Raw genomic sequence first — 13,718 nt, forward strand, 5'->3', positions numbered from 1 at the left:
CCGCCATCTCTGGCATATGGGGCCGGCGCCCTACTCCTTTGAGCCACAGGCACCACCCTTTCTAAACATGGTTAAAAAAAAAAGAAGTAGGGCAGCGCCTGTGGCTCAAAGGAGTAGGGCGCCAGTCCCATATGCTGGAGATGGCAGGTTCAAATCCAGCCCCAGCCCAAAACTGCACAAAAAAAAAAAAAGAAGAAGCAGACTTGGCACCTGTAGCTCAAGCAGCTAAGGCATCAGACACATACACCAGAGCTGGCGGGTTCAAATCCAGCTCAGGCCTGCCAAACAACAATGACAACTACAACCAAAAAGAAAAAAAAATAGCTGGGTGTTGTGGTGGGCGCCTGTAGTCCCAGCTACTTAGGAGGTTGAGGCAAGAGAATTGCTTAAGCCCAGGAGGTGGAGGTTGCTGTGAATTGTGATGCCACAACACTCTACCCACGGTGACAGCTTGAGGATCTGTCTCAAAAAATAAAAAATAAAAAAGAAGCAACACAAGAAAATAGTGACAATTTTGCTCCTATAAAATTTTATAACCATTTCAGAAAAAAATATAATAAACAAAATAAAATTCAAATGAAAAATTGGGTAAAATCTTGCTACCCATATTATGCCTGACCTATATTATAAAGATTTTCTGCAAATCAAGGAGAAAAATAAAACAAAAATCCAAATAGAAGTCTAGATCACAATATGGACAATGTATAAGAAACAAATTTCAGGTGACTTTTTGTTTTAATCTTTTTTGAATAGCTTTTTTGAGGTATGACTCATGTACTATACAACTCACCCATTAGAATAATTCAACAGCTTTATTTATTTATTTATTCATTTATTTTTTGTTGCAGTTTGACCGGGGCTGGGTTCCAACTCGCCACCCTCATTATATGGAGCTGGTGCCCTACTCACTGAGCCACAAGCACCGCCCTCAACAGCTTTTAGTATATTTACACTAATTGATTATAATAATCAATTTTAAAACATTTTCATTACTACAAAAAGAACCCCTTTAGCCATCATCCCTCATTTCCCCCCACCCCAAGTCCTAGGCCAGTTAATACAAATTCTAGCTCTATAGATTTGCCTTCCAACTCATGAACATGGGATGCGTTTTCACTTATCTTGGGCTCATGCCTATAATCCTAGCACTTTGGGAGGCTGAGGCCTGTGAACTGCTTGAGCTCAGGAGTTTAAAACCAGCCTGAGCAAGAGATACATCCCATCTTTAAAAAGCCTAGCATTGTGGTGGGCAGCTGTAGTCCCAGCTACTTGGGAGGCTCAGGCAAAAGGATCTCTTGTTTATTTTGTTTTGTTTGGTTTGGTTTGGTTTTGAGATAGAGTCTCACTATATTATCCTAGTAGAGTGCTATGTTGTCACAGCTCAAGCAACCTCAAACTCTTGGGCTTAAATGATTCTCTCTCTCTCTCTCTCTTTTTTTTTTAGAGACAGAGTCTCACTTTGTTGCCCTCAGTAGAGTGCTGTGACATCACAGCTCACAGCAACCTCCAACTCTTGGGCTTAGGCAATTCTCTTGCCTCAGCCTCCCAAGTAGCTGGGACTATAGGCGCCCTCCACAACACTTGGCTATCTTTTTGTTGTTGTTGCAGTTTGGCCGGGGCCAGGTTTGAACCCACCACCCTCGGTATAGGGGGCTGGTGCCCTACTCACTGAGCCATAGGCATCGCCCACTTAATCAAATCTCTTGCCTCAGCCTCCCAAGTAGCTGGGACTACAAGCGCCGGCCATAAAACCCGACTATTTTTTGGTTGTAGTTGTCATTGTTGTTTGGCAGGCTGGGGCTGAACCAGCCAACTCAGGTATATGTGGCTGGTGCCCTAGCCACTGAGCTACAGGTACCAAGCCGCAAGAGGATCTCTTAAGCCCAAGAGTTTGAGGTTGCTGTGAGCTGTAACAACATAGCACTCTACTCAGGGCAACAAACTGAGACTCTATCTCACAAACAAAAACAAAAACCAATGTTTTCTAGTTTTAAGTATATAAACTTTGTACTTCTAGCCTATAATCCTAGTACTCTGGGAGGTCCAGGTGGGTGGATCACCTGAGTTCAGGAGTTCAAGACCAGCCTGAGCAAGAGTGACACCCATCTCTACTAAAAATAGAAAAAACTAGCTGGGTGTTGCAGTGCATACCTGGGTCCCAGCTACTTGGGAGGCTGAGGCAAGAGGATCACTTGAGCCCAAGAGTTTGGGGTTGCTGTGAGATATGATGCCACGGCACTCTACCTAGGGCAACAGAGTGAGACTCAGCCTTTAAAAAAAAAAAAAAAAAAATATATATATATATATATATATATACACACACACATATAAAAGCTTTGTACTTATTTTGGTAAATTTATTTCTAAATACTTTATTCTTTTACAATCTATTATAAGTAGAATTATTTTCTTAATTTCATTTTCAGTTTACTGTATAGAAATACAACTGTTTTTTTTTTTTGTTTGTTTGTTTTGTTTGTTTTTTTTTTTGTGGTTTTTGGCCGGGGCTGGGTTTGAACCCGCCACCTCCGGCATATGGGACCAGCGCCCTACTCCTTGAGCAACAGGCGCTACCCAATACAACTGGTTTTTATACCTTAATACCTTGCTGAACTTATTTATTAGTTTTAATAGTTTTTTAGTGGTTATTTTAGGACCATATGATGTTTAAACATATGAAAAGAGATCAATTTCTCTTAATGCAAGAAATCTAAATCCAAACTTTTATGATAAATTCACCTACTAAATTGGCAAAGATCTAAAGTTTTGATCTCATTATGTTATTAACACTACAAGGGAGGCTCAGTGCCTGTAGCACAGTGGGTACAGCGCCAGCCATATACCCTGAGGCTGGTGGGTTAGAATGAACCCAGCTCGGGCCAGCTAAGCAACAAATGACAACTGGAACAAAAAATAGCCAGGTGTTGTGGTGGGCACCTGGAATCCCAACTACTTGGGAGTCTGAGGCAAGAGAATTGCTTAAGCCTAAGAGTTTGAGGTTGCTGTGAGCTGTGACACCACAGCACTCTACGGAGGTGAATAGTGAGACCATATGTCACTACAAAGGAGTGAAAAAACACTACAAGGGAGTATTGTCCTAGATTCAGTTGCTCACTACACAAAAATCTGATTATTGAGACAAGGAGGATTACCAAGGAAGAAAGAAAGTTTAATGCAAAAGAGGTTTGTTGGGAGGCAAAATAGTCTCAAATCTCTCTCCCTAACCAAGAAAGACTACAGACTTTTATATTTTATTTTTTGAGACAGTCTCACTTTGTCACCTGAGGTAGAGTGCTGTGCTATCATAGCTCACAGCAACCTCAAACTGTTGGGCTCAAGAGATTTTCTTGCCTCAGCCTCCCAAGTAGCCCAGGTAGCTGACACTACAGTCACCGGCCACAATGCATTTTTTTTTTTTTTTTTTGAGATAATGTCTTATTCTGGCTCAGACGGGTCTTGAACTTGTGAGCTGGGGCAATATATCCACTTTGGCCTACCACAGTGCTAGGATTACAAGCATGAGCCACTGCACCCAGCCAAGATCATGGACTTTTTAAAGAAGGGCCACATGCCTTGGGGCAGGTTGTTGGGGATGGTGATTCTCAGTATCAAGAACCTACCTCACAGGCTTGGTGTCTGTATGTACATGGTTAGGGTGCTGGCCACATACCCTGGTGGGTTCGAATCCTGCCAGGGCCTGCTAAACTACAATGGCAACTATAACAACAACAACAAAAATAGCCTGGTGTAGTGGGCGCCTATAGTCCCAGCTATTTGGGACACTGAGGCAAGAGAACTGCTTAAGCCCAGGAGTTTGAGGTTGCTGTGAGCTGTGACGCCACAGCACTCTACCAAGGGAAACATAGTGAGACTCTGTCTCAAAAAACAAACAAAAAAAAACCTACCTCAGGAGACTTCAGAATCTCAACTCCTTTGTCTTGTAAAAACATCATCAGTTCTGGAAAACTCAAAAATTTCGAGTAATTAAGAGAGATTATAAAGAAACATACAGGGGTCACTGAAATTTGTTCATAGAACCAGTTACAACTGTATGGTTGTGGTATCTATTAAAAAAAATACTCATGAGGTGATTCATGCCTGCAATCCTAGCACTCTAAGAAGCTGAGGTGGTGGATTGCTTGAGCTCAGGAGTTCGAGACCAGCCTGACCAAGAGCGAGACCCTCATCTCTTAAAAAAATAGGCGGGCACTTATAGTCCCAAGCTACAAAAGATCCTCAGGCAAGATGATGGCTTGAGCCCAACAGTTTGAGGTTGCTGTGAGCTATGATGTCACAGAACACTATGGAGGGCAACAAAGTGAGACTGTCTCAGGAAAAAAAAAACAACATTTGCATTCTTTACTCAGTAATTTCACTTCTAAGAATATACTCTACAGGCTTGACGTTTGTGGCTCAAGTGGCTAAGGCACCAGCCACATACACCTGAGCTAGTGGGTTTGAATCCAGCCCGGGCCCGCCAAACAACGACAGCGCAACCAAAAAATAGCCAGGCGTTGTGGCAGGCGCCTGTGGTCCCAGCTACTTCGGAGGCTAAGGCAGGAGAATCGCTTGAGCCCAGGAGTTGGAGGTTGCTGTGAGCTGGGATGTCACGGCACTCTACCCAGGGCAATAGCTTGAGGCTCTGTCTCAAAAAAAAAGAAAAAGAATATACTCTATAGCAGCTGTCTTGCAGTGTGAGCACAGTATTCCTAGGGTTCTATAAACACTATTGAAGAATATGTGATATGCAGGCAAGCCACTGCTTGATTCCATTTATATAAAGTTGAAGGATAGGCAAAGCTAATCTGTTGAAAAAATCCACACAATTGTATCATCATCATCATCATCATCATATCATTTAATCAAAATCCTTCAAGTTGCTTATGCCACCAGCCATATACACCACCTAGTCTGGCGGGTTGGATCCCAGCCAGGGCCAGCTAAACAATGACCACTGCAATAAAAAATAGCCAGACGTTGTGGTGGGTGCCTGTAGTCCCAGCTACTTGGTAGGCTGAGGCAAGAGAGTCGTTTAAGCCCAAGAGTTTGAGGTTGCTATGAGCTGTGATGCTACAGCACTCTACTGAGGGCGACATAGTTAGACTCTGTCTCAAAAAAAAAAAAAAAAAAATCCTTCAAGTTGTTTTTCTAAAAAATAATAACTTACTTCTGGGCAGTGCCTGTGGCTCAGTGGGTAGGGTGGCAGCCCCATATACCGAGGGTGGCGGGTTCAAACCCCGCCCCAGGGGAACTGCAACAACAAAAAAAATAGCTGGGCATTGTGGCGGGCGCCTATAGTCCCAACTACTTGGGAGGCTGAGGCAAGAGAATCGCCTAAACCCAGTAGTAGGAGGTTGCTGTGAGCATTGTGACACCACAGCACTCTACCAAGGGCCATAGAGTAAGACTCTGTCTCTACAAAAAAAAAAGAACTTACTCCTTCTCAAACTAACCAAAATAACTCCATCACACCATCATCTCTCTCCCCAACAAAACAATTATCAGTAATCATCAAGTATCCAGTTTGCTTGTTATTTGACAAGCATTCTTTCTTTCTTTTTTTTTTTTTTTGAGACAGAGTCTTACTTTGTCACCCTTGGTGGAGTGTCATGGAATCATAGTTCACAGTAACCTCAAACTCTTGGGCATAAATGATCCTTTTGCCTCAGTCTCCTTAGTAGCTGGGACGATCGGTGCCGGCCACAGCATCCAGCCAGCTATTTTTAGAGATGGGGTCTTGCTCTTGCTCAGGCTGGTCTGGAACTCCTGAGCTCAGGCAATCCACCCACCTAGGCCTCCCAGAATGCTGGGATTTCAGGCGTGAGCCACCAAGCCCAGGCCTGACAAGTATTCTTATATTATTCTTTTCAGGAACACGTCATCAGTTCAAATCCTATCTCCAAAAGTTCATTACAACAGCATTTTACATGATCTCCTATATTTTAAAATACCCACACTACATTCTCTTCTGGATAGTACCAGATAGATTCAACAAATTTTACCTTCAGTGGTTTACCAAACATCTTCAGTGGTTTCTACTGTATGGTGAAATTTCTTTATACATATGTAGCTCTGTACAGAATTTATTTTGAGGTGGCGCCTGTGGCTCAAAGGAGTAGGGTGCCGGCCGCATATACCAGAGGTGGCAGGTTCAAACCCGGCCCTAGGCCAAAACCTGCAAAAAAAAAAAAAAAAAAAAAGAATTTATTTTGATCCTTGACATAAGTGTAAGAGTGGGTAAAGGTCCAGGCATTGTGGTTCATACTTGTAATCACTATAAAAAATACAAAAATTAGCCAGGTACGGTGGTATACTCCTGTAGTCTCAGCTACTTGGGAGGCTGAGGCAGGATTGCTTGAGCCCAGAAATTTCAGGTTGTGGTAAGCTGTGACTGTGATAACATCATTGCACTCTATTCCAGGCAACAGAACAAAAAGTGTGAGATCCTGCCTCAAAAACAAACAGAGGGGAATGTCCATAGCTCAGTGGGTAGGGCACTGGCCACATACTCTGAGGCTAGCAGGTTTGAACCCCGCCTGAGCCAGCTAAACAATGACAACTGCAATAAAAAAATAGCCAGGTATTGTGGAGGGCTCCTGTAATCCCAGCTACTTGGGAGGCTGAGGCAAGAGAATCATTTAAGCCAAAGAGTTGGAGGTTGCTGTGAGCTGCGACGCCACAACTCTCTACCAAGGGTGACATAGTGAGACTCTGTCTCAAACAAACAAACAAAACGAAACAAAACAAACCCCCCCGAAAATCAAAACAACCAAAAGAAATGGGTAAAGGGAATTTAAATTCCCTCAGTAACCAGTATTCCAGAGTTATCCTGGTATTCAACAATATTCTTTCACAACCCTGACGTCCTAAGAAATCTACATGGCCCAGTACTCCCAGAACAAGTCATGCGTTCATTTATGATAAATAGTTGTTGAACCCTTACTGTGTTCTAAAGGGTATATTCATAATGAAAACAGATCTTGTCTCTACCCTCTGGACTTCATAATAGAGTAGGGTACAGAGAGTACACAAGGACACAAATCAATATTGATATAATTACAAAAAGGATCAGTGCTGCAAAGAAAAACAAATAAGTGCAGAGGTTAGGGAGACTTTCCCCTTCATCTCGGAAGGTTCACTGAAAGATCAACTCACAATAAAGCAAATTAAAAAGAGAAAGACATTTATTTATTGCACTTATGGGGAAAATCGCAAAGTGATTATCCAATATCCCAGTGAGGTCTGGGAATTTTTATTCTCATTTTATAGGGCTGGGAGAGATGAGGAATATAGGCAATTCTGTTTAGGGACAATAAATGGTTACTAGAGAGGATGAATAGATACTTGGGAGAATAAATGGATGGAGGCAAACAGATTGACTCTAAATGATTCTCTTTGCAAATTAAACTCAGAAACTGATATATTTAAAATGATTTGGGCCAGGTCTGGTTGTATTTTTGATCTTCTTTCCCGTAACATATTGACATAAAAGGGAGGGGGAAAGAAGTTGATTTTCTTTCTTCTTTTTTTTTCAGTTTTTGACCAGGGCTGTGTTTGAACCTGCCACCTCTGGTATATGGGGTTGGTGCCCTCCTCCTTGAGCCACAGGCACTGCCCTCTTCTTTTTTTTTTAAGAGTCTCACTTTATCACCCTCAGTAGAGTACTGTGATGTCACAGTCCACAGCAACCCCCAGTTCTTGGGCTTAGGTGATTCTCTTACCTAAGCCTCCTGAGTAGCTGGGACTACAGGCGCCCCCCACAACGCCTGGCTATTTTTTTTTTTTTTTCAGTTTGGCCAAGGCTGGGTTCAAATCCGCCACCCTCATTATATGGGGCTGGCGCCTACTCACTGAGCCACAGGCACTGCCCTGTCGATTTTTTTTTCAGTGGGTCTGTTTTTCTATGAAAAAGGAGGGAAAGCCCCTTCAAAGGCCTGTTGATCTATAAGGGTCTTTAATTCAAAATACTCTTTATATCAAGGAGTTATATATGTATTTGGGGTGAAATTTCCAAAGGTCCTTCACAAGGATGTAAGTAATAAAAGAGTAAAAAGTAAGCAAAATACTTGTGTAGATGGTCAGGGAAGGCATCTCTGAAGAGGTGACGTTTAGAAGCGTTTATTTGTCCACTGTGCAGAAAATGACCTGGAGGGAGGCAGGAGTGAGCTGAGGGAGATGGAGAGTCCAACTGGCTGACCAGATGACTGAACTCTGCTCCTGCTGTTTTTCTCTCCGAGTCTTCCACTCAGTAAACATTTCCTGAGCACCATGTGATGTTCCCTCCACTATGTGTAAACATTCTTCTGTATGTAGACTTTGTGCCCCCTCCAGAAGCTAATGCATAATGATGTTTGTGGACCTAAGGAGTGGAAGAGTGTTCTGGTTTTCTTCATTCAGACAGGGACAGTTTCTATTGTTTGAGAGAAGCCTGAAGGGGTATGACATTGTAAGTTGAGGTTTGGTGGAGACTTCAGGAGCAAGGGATTAAGCTACAGGATAAAATAAATATGGAGAGAGGATGTATTTTGAGAGTCAGGGTTCCTGGGAGGAAAGGGATCCTCTTGCCCCCAGTAGCCCCACTGGTTCCTGACTTCCAGAGGGGACAGGTTAGTGTAAGGGAAGAAAAAATATAAGCATATATATATATATATATATATTTTTTTTTTTTTTGTAGAGACAGAGTTTCACTTTATTGCCCTCGGTAGAGTGCCGTGGCATCACACAGCTCACAGCAACCTCCAACTCCTGGGCTTAGGCGATTCTCCTGCCTCAGCCTCCCTAGTAGCTGGGACTACAGGCGCCCGCCACAACGCCCGGCTATTTTTTTGTTGCAGTTTGGCCGGGGCTGGGTTTGAACCCGCCACCCTTGGCATATGGGGCCGGCGCCTTGCTCACTGAGCCACAGGCGCCACCCAATATAAGCATATATTTTTGCTTCTGAGTTGGCCTTTCAGAGTTGGTAGTTGAAATGGACCTCTGTAACAAAAGACAGATTAAAAACAAAGTTTATCAACGTCATGAACACATTGATTTATCTCCTTGTGTATCCAGAGAAATGAGAAAATCTCAAGGGTAGATCACAAAGAGGTGGCTTTGGCTTCAGACTCAAATTAACATTCTCTGAAACAAAGCATAAAGGGTTTGGGGGAGAACACAACACTCTCTGGTAGAACAAGATGGCTAAGAAAACCTGGGTAAACCAAAGCATGCTTGGTTATGCAGACTTAAGTGATATGATGATTGGTCCCTTTCTCTTTTGGTACAGAAGGAGACACCCTTACAAATGCAGATTTTTTTTTTTTCTTTTTTAAAAGACAGAGTCTTATTTTATCGCCCTCGGTAAAGTGCTCTGGCATCACAGCTCACAGCAACCTCCAGATCTTGGGCTTAGGTGATTCTCTTGCTTCAGCCTTCCGAGTAGCTGGGACTACAGGTGCCTGCCATGATGCCCAGCTATTTTTTGTTGCAGTTTGGCCGGGGCCAGGTTCGAACCCACCACCCTCGGTATATGGGGCCGGTGCCCTACTCACTGAGCCACAGGCACTGCCCAAATGCAGATTTTTTTCCCCAGATTTTTCTTTATAGATATAAATTTCTTACAACAGAATAACTTTTACTGTTTTCTTTTTTTTGAGACAGAGTCTCACTATGTCACCCTCGGTAGAGTGCTATGGCGTCACAGCTCACAGCAACCTCCAACTCTTGGGCTTAAGAGATCCTCTTGCTTCAGCTTCCCAAGTAGCTGGGACTATAGGTGCCTGCCATGATGCCTGGATATTTTTTGTTGCAGTTGTCGTTTTTAGGTGGCCCGGGCTGGGTTCAAACCTGCCACCTTCGGTGTATGTGGCTGGCGCCATAACCACTGTGCCACGGGCGCTGAGCCATCTTTTACTGTTTTCACAGATTCTTCTATGTCTATTTACCAAAATAGTTAGCTGAAAGTAATTTTTTTTTTTTTTTCCAGTTTGGCTGGGGCCAGGTTTGAACCACCACCCTTGGTTTATGGGGCCGGCACCCTACTAACTGTGCCACAGGATGCCACCCTTCTTCAGCCTTTTCTTTGTCTATAAATCTATTGCCCCTGTGGTGGAATGGAGGAATCTTGAACCTCCTCTGATTCTGAGGGTTGCATGATTCACAAATTGTTCTTTGCCCAAATAAACTGTTAAATTTATTTTGTCTTAATATTTTTCCTTTATCAGGAAGAAGCCTAGTGTAGTGTCCAGTGGGCTGAGGCTTGCTGGGAAGTAAGCTGCACAGGACTCACAGCCCAGCAAGGAGGTAGGGATGAGGGGAGCAAGGGTGAGAGGCTGGAGACTGGACCTAGGAGTGGGTGTGGCTGTTCTAGAGCATACTTTTTTTTTTTTTGCTTTGTTTATTACCCCTGATTTACAATACTACCTGAGTTTGTTTTTTAATCAATCACTTCCTCTGGAAGCATAATTTCTATGTTGAAGCTGTGGAGTAAACATGAAGAAGCCATCTTATAGGTGAAGTGGTCTTCTTCTGCCATATCTCTAAGGAACCCCTTCTTACCCCAGACTTTTGTTTAGGCAATGGAAAGAGGTACAGCACAGAACAGAGAAAAAGGGCTGCTGTCTGGGAGCTTACAAGAAGAGAGATGACAGGTAACAGCCAGAGGCGTGGAGCATGTTCTCACCATTGCCAGCCTCCTAGAATGCCAGTGGATGGGTGGATACCTGGAGGGGCTCCTGGCAGGGCTGGGGTGCTCTTCTTCTTCTTCTTTTTTTTTTTTTTGTTGAGACAGAGTCTCAGTATGTCATGAGCTTGGGAGGGAATATTTAAACCCATACTTTCAGGGCTGCCTAATCAGCATATCCATAAGCCTAAAGCTACAAGAGGAGAGGGGAAGGTAGCATGAACCCCAGTCATATTGAGGACCAACACTACATGTTACTGCTCACTAAGTGTGAGAATTCTGAGTAGTCCCAGTTCGATGACCCCAGCAGGTCAGTGGCAGGCTGACTGATCTGGGGATGACCCAGGCAGCTACTGGAGAAGAAAGCATCCTTTTTTTTTTTTTTTTTTTGATTTTTTAAAGTTGCCCTCTGGTGGACTCCTGGACGAGGTGGCTTATGCCTATAATCCTAGCACTTGGGAGGCTGAGATGGGTGGATTGCCTGAGTTCACAGATTTGAGACCAGACTGAGCTCGAGCGAGACTTTGTCTCAAAAAAAAAAAAAAAAAATATATATATATGTATATATGTATATATGTACATATATACATATATATACATATATATATATATCTATATATCTAGGCATTGTGGAGGGCTCCTGGAGTCCCAGATACTTGGGAGGCTAAGGCAAGAGAATCACTTGAGACAAAGAGTTTGAGGTTGCTGTGAACTATGATGGCATAGCATTCCACTGAGGATGACAAAGTGAGACTGTCTCAAAAAAAAAAAAAAAAAGTAACTGGTGGACGTTGAAGCTGACCCACCTAAAGGTTAATCCAATGCAAAGGCTCGGCACCTGTAGCTCAAGAGGCTAAGGTGCCAGCCACATACACGAGAGCTGGTGGTTACAAATCCAGCCCAGGCCTGCCAACAATGACAACTACAGCCAAAAAATAGCCGGACATTGTTGCGGGCACCTGTAGTCCCAGCTACTTGGGAGGCTGAGGTAAGAGAATCGCTTAAGCCCAAGAGTTTGAGGTTGCTGTGAGTTGTGATGCCACGGCACCCTACCAAGGGCAATATAGTGAGACTCTGTCTGGAAACAAAAAAGAGAAAGAGAGGCCAAAATATATTTATGTCCTCTGACCCAATCTCCAGAAGTAGAGTGTGGTTGAGAAAGTATTAAAAAAAATTATATATTTGAGTTTCTGGCAATACTTGGTTAGCAAGTTGGACAGCTGGGGTTGCCCAGGAAGCTGAATCAATGTGGGTTTGTATCCTAGAAAGTCATAAAATAACTTGGACTCTATCTTTTCAACTTTTTATTTTGAAAAATTTATTTTTCAGAATTGAAAGAATTGCACAATGAGCATACACAGTACCAATCACCTAGGTTCACCAAATGTTAGTATTTTGCTACATTTGCTTTATCTCTATATATGAGGTTGGACAATTAAATTCATGAACTCATCCTAGAAGAAGTGCTACGTATCTCATTTCTGAACATCACTAGTCACCTTTGAAGTACTTCCCCGGCCATTTCCTGATTGTAGTGATACACAGTGATGAGGTGTGTAACACTTTTTCTAGGATGAGTTCATGAACTTAATTGTCAGATCTCGAAAAGTACATCTGTTTCTGAGCCATTTAAAAGTAAGTTGTAGCCACTAGGACTCTTGATTTTAAACAACTCAGTTATTAATCTCTTAAGAACTAGAGGATTCTTATAAATAACCATTATCACACTTAATTTAATGATTCAATAATACCCTCTAAGAAGAGTTAGAGATTTTGGCAATCCTCTCTCAAATCTCTTTCATAGCTTTTTCTTTCAATGCAGTGTTGGATCAAGGGTAACTTAATGGATTTTATTATGGTTTTCTTTGTCTGGACCAATTACCTAGTGTGACTTTTTTTGGAATTTTGTTAAAAGTCTCTCAATCTGAATTTGATTTTTTTTCTACTTTTTTTTGTAAGAGACAGAGTTTCACTTTGTTGTTGCCCTCGGTAGAGTGCCGTGGCATCACAGCTCACAGCAACCTTTAGCTCTTGGGCTTAGGAGATTCTCTTGCCTTAGCCTTCCAAGTAGCTGGGACTACAGGTGTCCGCCACAACGACCGGCTATTTTTTTGTTGTTGTTGTGGTTTGGCCAGGGCTGGGTTTGAACCTGCCACCCTCAGTATATGGGGCTAGCGCCCTACTCACTGAGCCACAGGAGCCACCCCATTTTGTTTCTACTTTGATTAGAAATCCATTTGGACATTCAAAATGTTAATGAGCAAGGCCTTAGATGTTTTTGAGATATTTATGGTTCTGGAGTATGGTCCTTTCTGATACTGGGCTGGGTGACATATCTGGCCTATGAATTTTTTTTTTTTTTTGAGACAGAGTCTCAAGCTGTTGCCCTTGGTAGAGTGATATGGCATCACAGCGCACAGCAACCTCCAACTCCTGGGCTTAAGCGATTCTCTTGCCTCAACCTCCCAAGTAGCTGAGACCACAGGCACCCGCCACAACGCCTGTCTATTTTTTTTTTTTTTTTGGTTGTAGTTTTCATTGTTGTTTGGCAGGCTGGGGCTGGGTTCAAACCCACCAGCTCTGGTGTATGCGGCTGGCGCCTTAGCTACTTGAGCTACAGGCATCAAGCCAGAATTTTTTTTTTGTTTTTTTGAGACAGAGTCTCATTTTGTCACCTTCAGTAGAATGTTGTGGTGTCACAGCTCATAGAAACCTCAAACTCTTGGGCTTAAGCAATTCTCTTGTCTCAGCCTCCCAAGTGGCTGGGGCTACAGGTGCCCACCACAATGCCTGGCTATTTTTTTAGAGACAGGATCTTGCTCTTGCTCTGGCTGGTCTTGAACTTGTGAGCTCAGGCAATCTGCCCCATCTTGGCCTCCCAAATGCTGGGATTACAGGCGTGAGCCACCGTGTGCGGCCTGGCCTATGAATTTTTGATAGCTCCCAAGGAAATCATTAAATATTTATTTTTTTTTGAGACAGAGTCTCATTTTGTCACCCTTGGTAGAGTACCATAGTGTCGCAGTTCACTGCAACCTCAGACTCTTGGGCTCAAGCAA

Source organism: Nycticebus coucang, chromosome 2 (assembly GCF_027406575.1).
Source record: "Nycticebus coucang isolate mNycCou1 chromosome 2, mNycCou1.pri, whole genome shotgun sequence".
Classification (NCBI taxonomy): Eukaryota; Metazoa; Chordata; class Mammalia; order Primates; family Lorisidae; genus Nycticebus; species Nycticebus coucang.